This window comes from Bubalus bubalis, chromosome 22, assembly GCF_019923935.1.
Source record: "Bubalus bubalis isolate 160015118507 breed Murrah chromosome 22, NDDB_SH_1, whole genome shotgun sequence".
Lineage (NCBI taxonomy): Eukaryota > Metazoa > Chordata > Mammalia > Artiodactyla > Bovidae > Bubalus > Bubalus bubalis.
In genome coordinates, this window is record NC_059178.1 from 830,502 (window position 1) to 844,077 (window position 13,576).

The window sequence follows — 13,576 nt, forward strand, 5'->3', positions numbered from 1 at the left end:
CACACCAAGCTTCCCTGTCCTCCACTATCTCCCTGAGTTTGCTCAGACTCATGTCCATTGAGCCAGTGATGCCATCCAACCCTCTCATCCTCTGTCGTCCACTTCTCCTCCTGCTCTCAATCTTTCCCAGCATCAGGGTCTTTTCCAGTGAGTCAGCTCTTTGCATCAGGTGGTCTAAGTATTGGCGCTTCAGCTTCAGCATCAGTCCAGTGAGTATTCAGGACTGATTTTCTTCAGGATGGACTGGTTGGATCTCGTAGACCAAGGGACTCTCGAGTCTTCTCCAGCACCACCATTCGAAATTACTAATTCTTTGGCGCTCAGTCTTCTTTATGGTCCAAGTCTCACATCAGGGCAGCTGTGTTTCCCTGTGGTACTGCTACCCTAGACAGGCCTCAGTCCTCCAAGGCTCTTCCCTCCAACTCAGCTGGTCAGGCCCTGATGGCAGCATCCAGCTGTCGAGTCCCTGCTGGCTGCCCACCCAGGTTCTCAGGACCTTGGAAGGTGGGTGTTGGCTTCTATTTTATAGGCAAAAACTGAGACTCATAGACAATATACCCAAGTCCTCAAACCTCGTGAACTGCAGAGGCAGGCTTTGAGCCGCAGCCTGGCTCCTCCCGGGCCTTGCTTCCCCAGCAGTGTCCTTCAGTCGGCCGCACACGGGAGCCTTGGGGCACAGCCTCTGCGAGGGGTAGGCTGGCTTGGGGTGATGGGAGAAATCCACGTTCTTGGGCATCCTGGGGTGCTCTCTGTCCTAGACAGCCGTGAGGTCAGGCCAGTTCTCCTCTCCCACCCTCCCTTCACGATCATCTGCAGCAGCTCATAAAACAGAGGCACACACAGCCGTCCCTTCTGGAGTCTGGCTGTGAGGCTTTGCGCCCTGTGCCGGCGGCCTCGCCATGACCGCGGGGAGCATCATCTCTTCCCAGCTCCGTGTCAGTGAGGTCAAGTTGGTAGCTTGAAATTGGCCCCGGTGGAAGGATTTACACCATAGAAATGAGCACAAGTTGCAAAGCAGAGCTTTCTGTCCCTCTTGCGTGCTTGCTTCTTCCTTTTTTCCCAGAGAGCCAGTTTACCTGCACACCCCTGGGCGTTGTCCTGGGGTATTAAAACCACTGGGTTACCAAAAGATACGCTAGGAGATCCTTGGGCTGTACTGGACAGTAATGCCTGGGGAGCTAACCCTTTTGCAAATCGCTTTTCCAGTCCGTTGCTTTCAACACAGGTGAAAGAGCACCTACTGAGACAGATGGCAGGTGTAGTTCTGTTTGTGTTTTTTTTTTAATATGATTTCAGAATATAATTCAGAAATCCGGAGCTTAGTAACATTACTATAACAAAACTCCTTCCGCTGCCTCATTCTCAGTATTTGAACAGCATTCCTCGAAGCTTACATCCATAAAAACAAAGAATGGGCTTGAAAAACAAAGAAGAGGCTTACTAGCTCTTTCTATTAATAGGTAGTTTCTGTTTATAGATACACGTCCTTCTTGGTGGGGAGGGAGAGGATGACAAACCAGCCCTACTTATTCCATTGTCATTTATAGTCAGGGACTTCCCCAGTGGTCCAGGGGCGAAGACTCCGAGCTCCCAGCGCTGGGGGCCTGAGTTCAATCTCTAGTCAGGGAACTAGATTCCACTTGCCACGACTGAACGATTCTACATTCTGCAACTAAAGCTCTGATCGAAGCACCTGAGTGCCACAACTGAGACCCGGCACAGCCAGATACATAAATATCACCCCAAAAACCAAAACCCACCTGTATTCAGTATTCCAATAAAAGTAAAAATTTATATTTAATAATGGTTTATCAAAATGTATAATCTATTTGTATATTTTTCTCGGTTGGGTAATAATATTGTATGGGCTTCCTTCATAACTCAGTTGGTAAAGAATCCATCTGCAATGCAGGAGGCCCCGGTCCGATTCCTGGGTTGGGAAGATCCACTGGAGAAGGGATAGGCTACCCACTCCAGAAGTCTTCAACCTGGGAACAAAAATACAAAGCCTTATGGGCTTCCCTGGTGGCTCAGATGGTAAAGAATCTGCCTGCAATGTAGGAGACCAGGGTTCGATGCTTGGGTCAGGAAGATACTCTGGCGAAGGGAATAGCAACCCACTCCAGTATTCTTGCCTGGAGAATCCCATGGACAGAGGAGCCTGGCGGGCTGCAGTCCGTGGGGTCACAAAGAGTTGGATACCCCTGAGCAACTAACACATGGCCACAAAACTCATAGACTTATGTTGCTGTCGAAAGTTGTGAGAGGTTAACCAACTGTAAACTTTCCATTGGAAGACTTATCATATTAGGATAAAACGGAGGATTAGAGAGAGGAATTTGAGAGAAGAAAAGGAACAATGTAAGATTTCCTGGTGTCAAAAAATAACCTGTTCCTGTTTTTTTCATGTAGTTGATGCTGAATATCAGATTATTATCGTATGTAGATTCCACTGTCTATGATTAAAAATCGAGGCAACAAAGGTATTGCACAATGTCATTTGCTAAAGTGACTTCTCAGATAAACGCGTTATCAGTGTGTGTCAACATTCTGTTTCAAACTGGCCTCGATTCAGGGATTCTTTCTGGGAAGAGACGTTCAGAGACAAAGGGATGATGCCACAACCAAGGGCCGGTCCGGGTCTGACGGGCGTGTTTAGAGAGCTGAGCGGGGACCCTGACCGCTCAGGTTTCCTTAATCCCATTCAAGTCCATTCGGAAATTACTCGAGCATTTTATCAAGAATCATAAGTACTTCACAGAAGGGGTTATAAATTACCTCACACAAAAAAGCTCTGCCGTAAGTAGTTTGGGGACAGTTTTCTTTCTCCTACTACTCACAACGAATCTGAAAGAAAATCCTTTGCAGCTATTTATATTTAACATTTAAAAGTTAAATGTCAGCTTGACCATGTTGAAGGGTGGTGCATGCCTTTTCACACTTCTTTCAAGGGCACATCCGCAACTGTTGGAAGACCCCTGCCCTGTCTGCCCCTCTAAGCTCTCCCTGTGGAGTGGTTATTTTGTTTTTGGCTGCACTGCAGGGCTTATGGGATTTTAGTTTCCCAACCAGGGATGGAACCCAGGCCCCCTTGACAATGAGAGCAGAGTCCTAACACTGAACTGCCAGGGAATTTCAGGAACAAAACAATTAGTAAATAAAAACAAAGCCCTAGGATTACAAAAACTCAGGTAAATGCACAAGCATGCTGCTGTCGCAGAGAAGTGTGGGGGGCTAGTCAATTTTAAATGTACTGTTTTCATTGCATATTTATGCCTTAAAATGCCTTAATTCTGTTTCTTTTGCGTTAAAAAAACCCACAAAACTACCGCTGATTGCCCTTTTTACCCTGCTTGTCAATTTTCTGCCTGTGTGTCCTTGGCTGTGTGCTCTTGTATCATGTTTGATCTATGCTGATGAAGTATCTGAGCCCATGTCTGCAAGGAAAGGCAGACTTCCCTGGTGGTCCAGTGGTGCCAGTGCAGGGGACATGGGTTCAATCCCTGGTCCAGGAAGATCCCACATGCCTCAGGGCAACTAAGCGCATGAGCCAAAACTCCTGAAGCCTGGGCGCTCTGGAACCTGTGCTGCGAAACAGAGAGAAGCCACCGCAGTGAGAAGCCCGCACGCCGCAGCTAGAGAAAGCCCGGCATAGCAGCACAGACCCAGCGCAGCCACACGAACAAACCAAAACCTTCCAGCAGGAAAGGCTCTCAGGGTGTGACCTTTCCTTTTGTCTTTGCTCACCTCCGAGAGCCCTCTGACTGGTCTCCTACAGTCCCCCACAGACTCAGAATAAGAATCTCAGAGCAACTGTCAAAAACTCTGGAGAGCCTGAAATCTCCCCTACTTGCGAGTTAATATGTCAGCCTGCCACCATCTCATGGATGCTGGTGAGAACGTGAAGTTCCTGGGTCAGCAACAAGGACAGCATGTCACTCACAGCCACGGCAGTAGCCACGGTATCGGCACTTCTGAGATGGCTATCCAAGCCCCGCCCCACCAAACGACAAGCAGGGACAGAAGACATCTGCACGCAGAGGGGCGTGATCTAGGAGAGGAGCTCTGCGTTTAGGAGCTTGCTGCTGCTGCTAGGTTGCTTCAGTCGTGTCCGACTCTGTGCGACCCCATAGACGGCAGCCCACCAGGCTCCCCCATCCCTGGGATTCTCCAGGCTAGAACACTGGAGTGGGTTGCCATTTCCTTCTCCAATGTATGAAAGTGAAAAGTGAAAGTGAAGTCGCTCAGTCGTGTCCGACTCTTAGCGACCCCATGGACAGCAGCCCACCAGGCTCCCCCATCCCTGGGATTCTCCAGGCTAGAACACTGGAGTGGATTGCCATTTCCTTCTCCAATGCATGAAAGTGAAAAGTGAAAGTGAAGTCGCTCAGTCGTGTCCGACTCTTAGCGACCCCATGGACTGCAGCCTACCAGGCTCCTCTGCCCATGGGATTTTCCAGGCAAGAGTACTGGAGTGGGGTGCCATTGCCTTCTCGAGTTTAGGAGCTTAGGAAGTGCTTATCTTTAACGGTGACTGGTCGGCCCATCAGCCCTTCATGGTGGAAGAAGACACCAGGTCTGTCCTCTAAGGCTACAAAGCTTTGCTCTGGAAGACACTTAATCTCTGCCTTCCAACATCCTTGGACAGGTGGTTTGGAACAAAGAGCAGTCCACGCCTCGCGTGCAGCATCAACAGAAACATGACAGACCCATGGCGAATTGTCTCCTAAGAGTGACCTTGACAAGTCCACCCCTGCTGCAGGTCAGGCCTAAGTGCAAAGACTGCAAAATGAATCCCTGTAGGCGTCGCTCCTTGAGGCTGAATGTTCTAGCCACAATTTTCAGCCCTACTCCGTCCTAATTCCCCCCACTGGACACACCCCGTATACCAACATCTCTTTAAAAGGATTACAGAAAATATGATCATGGTTCCTTAGCCAAGAGCTGACTCGGTGCTGCTGACCCTCAAAGATAAGATACCCTCCTTTTTTTGATAGTCCTCAGTCTTGAGGGGCAGAGGGGCGGGAAAAGCAAGGGAATACTGTTTTGGATAAAGAGATTAATTGTCAACTCAGGAGGGGAACTTGGTTTTAGGGGGGTCTCAAGTTTCAACACCTTTGGCCGGTCATTCCTGCTCAGCGCTCTTTGCACGGGTTGATGAGCAGATCCAACAGCTCAATGAACATTTATTGCGCTCGACTCCTAGGACAGCATGGGACAGAGCCAGTCCTCATCCCAGGAACTCTCTACCTAGTGTCTAAGGCCGTGCAGGGCCCTGTGGGGCCCCTGGGCGCGTGGTCTTACCGTGTCCCCCATTTCTTTGATTATGGGAAACCATCTTCATTCAGCGTCCCTGACCAACCCTGAGTTTCAGTGGGCAGACAGGCAGTTGCTAATTAGGGAAGGGAGGGGATGCAAGACCAGGGAGAAACAGTCAAGAGCACCTTTGGGGCTAGGTCCTGTTTCCCCATCAACGGATACACACAACAATACCTTTGAGCTATTTTACAGACACTGAAATCCCTCCAGGTGGGAGAAGTTAACCATTAATGATGGTATGCTGCCCACAAGCATGTAGACCCCAGACCACTTAGACCTGAAGGTTGATGATGCTGACTCCTACTTACCTCACCACCAACTCATCAGAAGAATGTCCACGAGCTGACCACACCATCTTTGAATAATTACTAGAAAACTTCTCATTATCTCCCCCAAGTTGGGACAGTTTTGAGGGCATTAGGCCGCCGAGGCCCCCTTGAATAAAGCTGTTTTTTCCCACTTCACCCAAACGGGGCCTCTGAGATGTGATTTGGCACCAGTGTGCAGAGAAGCTGAGCTTTTGACATCATGTCTTGCTTATTTGATCTTCTTTTAAAAATCTTTGTCAGTAAATATTGAATAAGCTCTTTGTTTTCTGAGGTCATCTTACATCAATCAGGCCAACTTGCTATTTACATCAGTACGTGCTGTCTTCAGAAATGGGTTGGTTTTGGACTTCCCTCGGAGAAGGCAGTGGCACCCCACTCCAGCACTCTTGCCTGGAGAATCCCATGGACCGAGGAGCCTGGTGGGCTACAGTCCATGGGGTCGCTAAGAGTCGGATATGACCGAGCGACTTCACTTTGACTTTTCACTTCCATGCACTGGAGAAGGAAATGGCAACCCACTCCAGTGTTCTAGCCTGGAGAATCCCAGGGATGGGGGAGCCTGGTGGGCTGCCGTCTATGGGGTCGCACAGAGTCGGACACGACTGAAGCAACTTAGCAGCAGCAACAGCAGCAGCAGGACTTCCCTGGTGGTCCAGTGGTTAAGAGTCTGCCTGCCAATGCAAGGGATATGGGTTTGGTTCATGGTCCAGGAAGATACCACCTGCCCCAGAGCAACTAAGGCCGTGCACCTCAGCTGTGGAGTCTGTGCCCCAGAGCCTGGAGCGGCAGCTGCTGAGCCCACGTGCCCGGCCCAGAGCCCAAGCTCTGCAATCAGAGAGTGGCCCCTACTCACCGCAACTAGAGAAAGCCTGAACACGGCAATGAAAACCCAGTGAAGCCAAAAAATGAATTAATTAATTAAAAAAAAATTTTAAGGGTTCTTTAGAGACAATTTCCTACAGACAAAACTCATAAATATCTCTTCCTAGCCAAGCCTTGGAATGTTCTGTCTGAAAAAAACTGGCTTAGATGCTTTGTAGCTATGGATTTTTCTCTGCCTTTTCTGTTTTTTCCAAACTTTTGAGCCCACTTCATCTCAGGGCCCAGCAAGTTAGGCTGGGGAAGCTGCACAGCCTAGGAGGAGAGCTCAACAGCGAGGGGCCGGGCAGCCCCGAGCTCACACCCAAGGGGAACCCCGTGTCCCGTGTCCACGTGGAACTCCTCAGCCAGGGGACCCAGGAAAGAAAAGGAGGAATCAAGTATTTATAGGAAAATTATTTCTCACAAGCAATCATTTGTTCTAAAAGCTTTTAGAAATATAATTATTTTTCTCCTCCGGGTTTCTCTGTTTTTAATATGGAACACTTTCAAGTCCCCTGGTTGAGTTTCCAGGAAGCAATAATCCATTTTGCCTTGGGTGGATTATAGGAAAGAAACTAGGTCTCAGAAGTGAACTCGTTTCCACTGAAATCGCCACATGCAACTCCTGCTGCTCCTCTAATGTGCTTGCATAACATGGGGGGCCCACCCCCAGGGCAGGGTGGACCAGTTTTCCCCTGGCCTTCTGATCCAGGAGTTCCTGTCTTCTCTGAGGCATAGCTGGACTCCTGCCCTCACTCAACCTCACCTAAGTTGTGTCCAAGGGGGAAACCTCTGGCGCAACGCCTTCCAGTAGAAATAGAATGTGAACCTTGTTTGTGCTTTTTCATATTCCAGGATTCATATTAGAAATTAAAAACAATACACGAAATTCATTTTAATAATGAATAAATAATTTAAATAACATTTTTAACCCAATATATCATATCAACATACAATCAGTGTGAAGATGAATAAGGTTGTTTCCACCTTTTTTTTCTTAACATATATATTTATTGAGGTATAGCTGACACAGCAACTCAGGAGCACAGTAAGGCGATTCAGCTATGCATATACACATATATTATTTTTCAGATTATTTTCCATTATAGGTTATTATAAGATATTGACTATAGTTTCCTGTGCTATACAGTAAATCTTCATTGCTTGTTGCATATCTATTTTTTAAAATTAGAAATCTAGAATTCTATTCATACTAAGTCAAACAAGTGGAATTAAAATGTCATAAATTTTTTAGTTAAGGCAAAAATTCATACATTTTCTAAAATACATATATTATACAAACTGCCCATCAGGCTCCTCTGTCCATGGGATTCTCCAGGCAAGAATACTGGAGTGGGTTGCCGTTCCCTCCTCCAGGGGATCTTCCCAACCCAGGGATAGAACCCAGGTTCCCCACATTGCAGGTGGATTCTCATCTGAGACACCAGGGAAGCCCCACACAAAAGCTTTTCTACTGCACTTGATAAAGTCTTGAGAAAGAACATTAAAAAAAGAGAGAGAGAAGAGATGGAGAAGCTGGAAAACATAAACTAAATGAAATTCTATTTTTTTTATCTCAAGTCTTTGAAATCAGCATGCAATTGACAGTGGGAGAACATCTCAATTCCAGAGCCAGGTTTCAGGGGCTCACTTGCCCTGAGGGGCTGTGTCACCCACGTTGCATGGCAGCACTTTAGACCCTGTGCAGACGTTTACTGCTCACACATGAACAATATGCCTGTAAAATGCCTTCCTCTGCCTGCCCCAGTCCTCCTGCATGCTAAGACACTTCAGTTGTGTCTGACTCTGTGCGGCCCTATGGGCGGTAGACCAGCAGGCTCCTCTGTCCATGGACCCCCCCACTCCCCTACCCCTGTGCTAATTAAGTCGGGAAGGCTGGAAACCATCTTTCTCTCCTACTGCCTCTGTTAGGGGAACCACTGACCGAAACTGACCAAGCACAATAGTGACCACTTGCATGAGTTGTCTTACAACCCGAAGTCCTGGTAAGAACTTGGAACTGACAAACTACCACTAACCAGAAGGACTGGGAAAGGTCAAAAGAAGAGAGGAGAGCCCAGTGCATACGTCCTACCAACCTCCCAGAATCCTTCTCGCTGCAATCTGTCCTGGCTGAGTGACGCGTGCACCAACAGGAAGGACCCTGGGTTGGAACGATTGACCGGAGACCTCCTAGAAACTGACCACATCATCATAAAGCCTGAGACTTTGAGCCACACGGTAGGGCAGCTCTCCCCGGGCCCCTGGCCCCGCTGCCTTCCACCCGGTTTCCTTCCCGATTCAGTCTCTTACTCGGTCAGTGCACTTGCTTCCTCAGACAAGTCATTTCTCAGTGTTAGGTAAGAGTCCACTCTCTGGAGAGGGTCCCCCTTCCTGCAAAACTTCAACCCCTCTGTTTCAGGCTTACCCAAAAGAATTCTTACTTTTGAAACATTTGCTCTTAGGTCATATGGGAAACTAGATTGCTGTATGTTCAATCAAAATATTGTAAGCCCTCATGGTGGCCTTTGGACACTTGCTATCAGAAGATCTGGATTCAAATTCCGGCTGGCGAAAGGTACGAGCTTAGGGAAAGCATTCCACCTTTTTAAATCAGGTTTCTCGTCGGTTCCATGGGCTGTAGTCCCGGCATGTCCTACCAGCCATCTGGGGCGGTGGTGTGAAGATCAAAATGGTGAATGTGAAGGTGTTTGGAAGTGCCATCCAAAACAGAAAATCACACTATTTATTATTTCAAAGCATTAAAGACTGTGCAGCCACAGAAAACCACAACCCACAATATTTACAAAGACAGCAGAAGGATTTATATGAGGAAACTGAATCAAAGACATAAATTCCTATAATTACCCACAATATTAATCATTTTCTTAATTATTTCCAACCTTGACTTTTCATCTTTATTTACTGAGAGAGACAGAAAAAGAGAGAAAATGATAAATAATCCCCAGGATAACTGCGGACCTTGGAGCCAGGTACACGCCCTGAGAATCCACCTGGGTCATACCCAACTATCAACTTCATAATGATCTTGACAGTGACTCCGCAGAGAACATTGCACGTGGACCTTATTTTCAAAGACCCCCAATTTGAGATGTCTATGGAGAGTTCCTGCAATCGCTCTACCCCATAACCACCTGGATAGCCTTGCCCTGATAGCTTTTAGATTAGTAACATTAGCTTCTAACATTTCCTGTGACACCACTTAAACATTACCTTCTCATTGTTTTCTTTAGAATGAGATCGGTGTGCAGGGGACAAGGGAAATAATGTTGTCTTCACTCCTAAATGGCTCTCTCCCAAGTGTTACTTAAAAACAAACTTTCAATTTTGGACCTTTCCCATTTGCCTTCACTAATTACTTCCTTTATGTCTCAGCAGTGGGAGCACAGCTAATCCAGAATTTAGTCACTGTGTCCTCCCGTCCAGTCGCTGCCCGGGGGAAGCAGGCACACCCTCCAGAGCGAGGCCAAGAAGGGCCTTGGGCTTCATGGGCCACAGCTGGCGCTCGGCTCCGTCCACATGCGACCCAACTCATCCGTGTCTCGGAGCACAGAGCATGCTCTCATTCTAAAGCCAAACCTGCCAGTGTGTGTAAATGAAGACCAACCCAATGGGAGGGACTTCCCTGGTCCAGTGGTTAAGAAGCTGCCTTCCAGGACTTCCCTGGTGGTCCAGGGGCTAGGACCCCGAGCTCCCAACACAAGGGGCATGGGTTCAATCCCTGATCAGGGAACTAGATCACACGTGCTCCAACTAAGAGTTTGCATGCCTCAACTAAAGATCCCGCATACCAAAAAAAGAGGGAGACTTTCCTGGTGGCTCAGTAGTAAAAGAATCTGCCTGCTAATGCAGGAGACATGGGTTCCATCCCTGCTCCAGGAAGATCCCACATCACTGCAGAGCAACTAAGCCCGAGCAGCACAGCGATTGAGCCTGTGCCCTGGAGCCTGGAAGCCACAACTACTGAAGCCCACGCGTGCTCTGCAAGAAGAGAACCCACCTCAGTGAGAAGCCCGCATTCGACAGTGAAGAATCACCGCTCACCGCAGCTGGAGAAAAGCCCCCGCAGCAACAGAGACCCAGAACCCAGCACAGTCAAATACATAATGAAAAATGAGTATTTTAAGAAAAGAGTTGACCTTAAACACAAAAACACGAATCTGCCTTCCAATGTGTGAGATGAGGGTTCCATATCTGGTTGGGGAACTAAGATCCCACGCGCTGTGGGGCAGCGAAGCCCCTGTGCCCACCTAGAGATCCTGTGCCCCGCAGTGAAGAGCCAGCCAAACAAAACAAGCAAACAAACACCAGCCCAGTGAGAACAAGCAAAGGCTGTTTGTTCAGACCTTGCTATATACAGCAAGGGAGCCAGTCACCCTCCCTTACCTCTGGCAGAGACTCAAAGGCAGGCAGAGGAGTGGGAAGGCTTCCCAGGTGGTGGAGTGATGAAGACACCGGCCAAGGAAAGAGACAAGGGAGATGTGGGTTCGATTCCTGGGTTGGAAAGATGCCCCAGAGGAGGAGATGGCAACCAGAATTCTTGCCTGGAGAATCCCACAGACAGAGGAGCCTGGATGGCTAGAGTGCATGGGGTCGCACAGAGTCGGACACAAGACAGCAACTGAGCATGAATGGGAAGGCTCTCCAGTGGAGAAAAGCAGGCGCTACCCCAACTGAGGCTGCCGACCCGGAAGCTAAAGGAGAGCCAGCCAGAGGTGGCAGCCTGTGCGACTGGCTGGGGGGCAAGTCAGGCTTCCTCTGCTTGGTCCTGAGTCGGAAGTGAGGGCAAACATCAGGCAAGCTGCCAGTTATCAAATCCTGGTCAACTGGGGCTGACTGCTTCAGAGGCTATCGCTTGGCATCTTGGATGGTTACTGGAGACCAGGTCTGATGTCCTGCAGTCTGATTTACAGAGAGCAGGCTGTCTTCTTGGGTGGTGGCTGTAGGTGGTGGGCGGGTTCCTGGGCTGGTTGCTGTGGGTGGTGGGTTAGAGCTCTACTTTCTATATAATGCCTGGCCCTTGCCCCTTTGAGTGTTCAGTCTCCCAGGTGCAAAACAAAGCCGTCAGAATGGCTGAAGGGATCAACGGGAGTGATCAGGAAGTTATGGAATGAAGTCATCAGGGTTATGCCATATCTTGGCAACCACCCAGCATTTTGTTAATGGCATCCTCCAAGTCCTTCTCCCCTCCATCACAGCCACATGGCTTAGTGACATTCTTCAGTTGCCACTGTGACATTACTGGAGTGAGTGCCTTGGGTGCCCCTCCGGCCCTTGCAATGCCCTTCAGGATCATGGCTGTGGGGAGCTGGGATGCAGGACTTCAGTCACACGTCTGTGGGTTCCCAAAGTCTTCTGGGACAATGGACTCAGGAGCATCTCTGATAATATGACTTTTTAAAACACACGGTAAAGCCATCTACCATGTATGTGACTTCCGCTTTGTTAAGTGCTTCAGATACATGGTCTCACAGCAGCCCGATGGGGTGGGGACCGTGACTGCCATGTCTTACAGGTCCCACTGAGCTAAAGTCAAGGTGTCGTCTGAGCCACCTTCCTTCTGGAGGCCCTGGGGGAGGCTCCACTCGCTTGCCTTCTCCGGATTCCAGAGGCCACCCCCAGCCTTGACTCGGGGCCCCCTCTATGCATCGCTCCAACCTCTGCTTCTCCCATCCCCTCTCACTCTCACTCTGACCTGCGTTCTTCTCATCAGCATCCCTGTGACGACATTGGACCCACCCAGACCACACAGGGTGCTCCTCATCTCAAGAGCCTTAACTGAACCACGCCTGCCAACTTGCGTAGCGGCCCAGGGGTTGAGAGCCCGCCTGCCGGTGGAGGGGACCCAGGCTCCATCCCCGGTCCAGGAGGATTCCACATGGGGTGGGACGGCTGGGCCGAGCATCACCACCGCGGAGCCTCCCTCCGGGGCCCGTGCCCCGCCATGAGCGAAGTCAGCCCGGTGAGGAGCCCGCTCACCACGCCAGAGAAAGCCCTCAGGCAGCCACGAGACCCAGGGCAGCCACACAGCTCAGTGTATAGAATCACACCTGCAAAGTCCATTTTACCACGTAAGGTGACATATTCACATGGTCCAGAGATGAGGACATGGATGTTTCAGGGGCAACGGGGTCATCATCCAGCCTACCACAGTAGAAACCGAGGCTCAGAGAGGTTGGTTTATTGTCACAGAGCCTCTCAGCTCACAGCAGTGCAGCTCAGGTTTGCGTTTTCCAGCGACATCAGACTTCCCCTGTGAGTTCACCAGCAGTGCCTCTGAGGCCAAACAGCGCAGGGTCACGTGTGCAAAGTGTGACCTTCACCTTTGCCCTTCCTGGCATCTTGGTTCCCAAGACCATTACCCACACAGTTGTCTCCCAGCCACGCGCACACCGTGATGGGGAAGACCCGCAGTCGGGGCACCAGCCCCGCAGGGTCCAGGTCTGGGGTGTGCCCCGGCCCAGAGCCCGCCTGCGTGTCTGCAGCCACAGCCTGGCAGCTCTCCGGTTTCGGGTCGTCCTCCCCGCGCCCCTCTTCCCTGCTTAGGAGCCCTTAAGATCCCCCGGCTCTTCCTCAGAGCACACAGGGGCGCTGCCTTTCCTCCAGCTCCTCCTTAGAACCCCTCGGAATTTGGAAGCATGTCTGGTTTAACAGACAGTCATCTCCAAGGAGCGTGGAGCCACCAGCCCCTGGATGGTCGGAGTGCTGAGGAAAGAGGACCCGTTCCGGAAACCGGAACCACAGAGACATCTCCAGGCTGAGTCTGGGCAGGAGACGGGCTCAGCTCCAGGGGAGGAGGATGCTCTCGGCATCGCCACTGAGGCCTTGCCTTCTGCTCCACTTTAACTCTCCCTCTTGACCATAAGGGAGGGCTTCCCAGGTGGCTCAGCTGGTAAAGAATCCACCTGCAATGAGGGAGACCTGAGCTCAATCCCTGGGTTGGGAAGATCCCCTGGAGAAGGGAAAGGCTACCCACTTCAGTATTCTGGCCCAGAGAATCCTATGGACTATACAGTCCATGGGGTTGCAAAGAGTCGGACAAGACT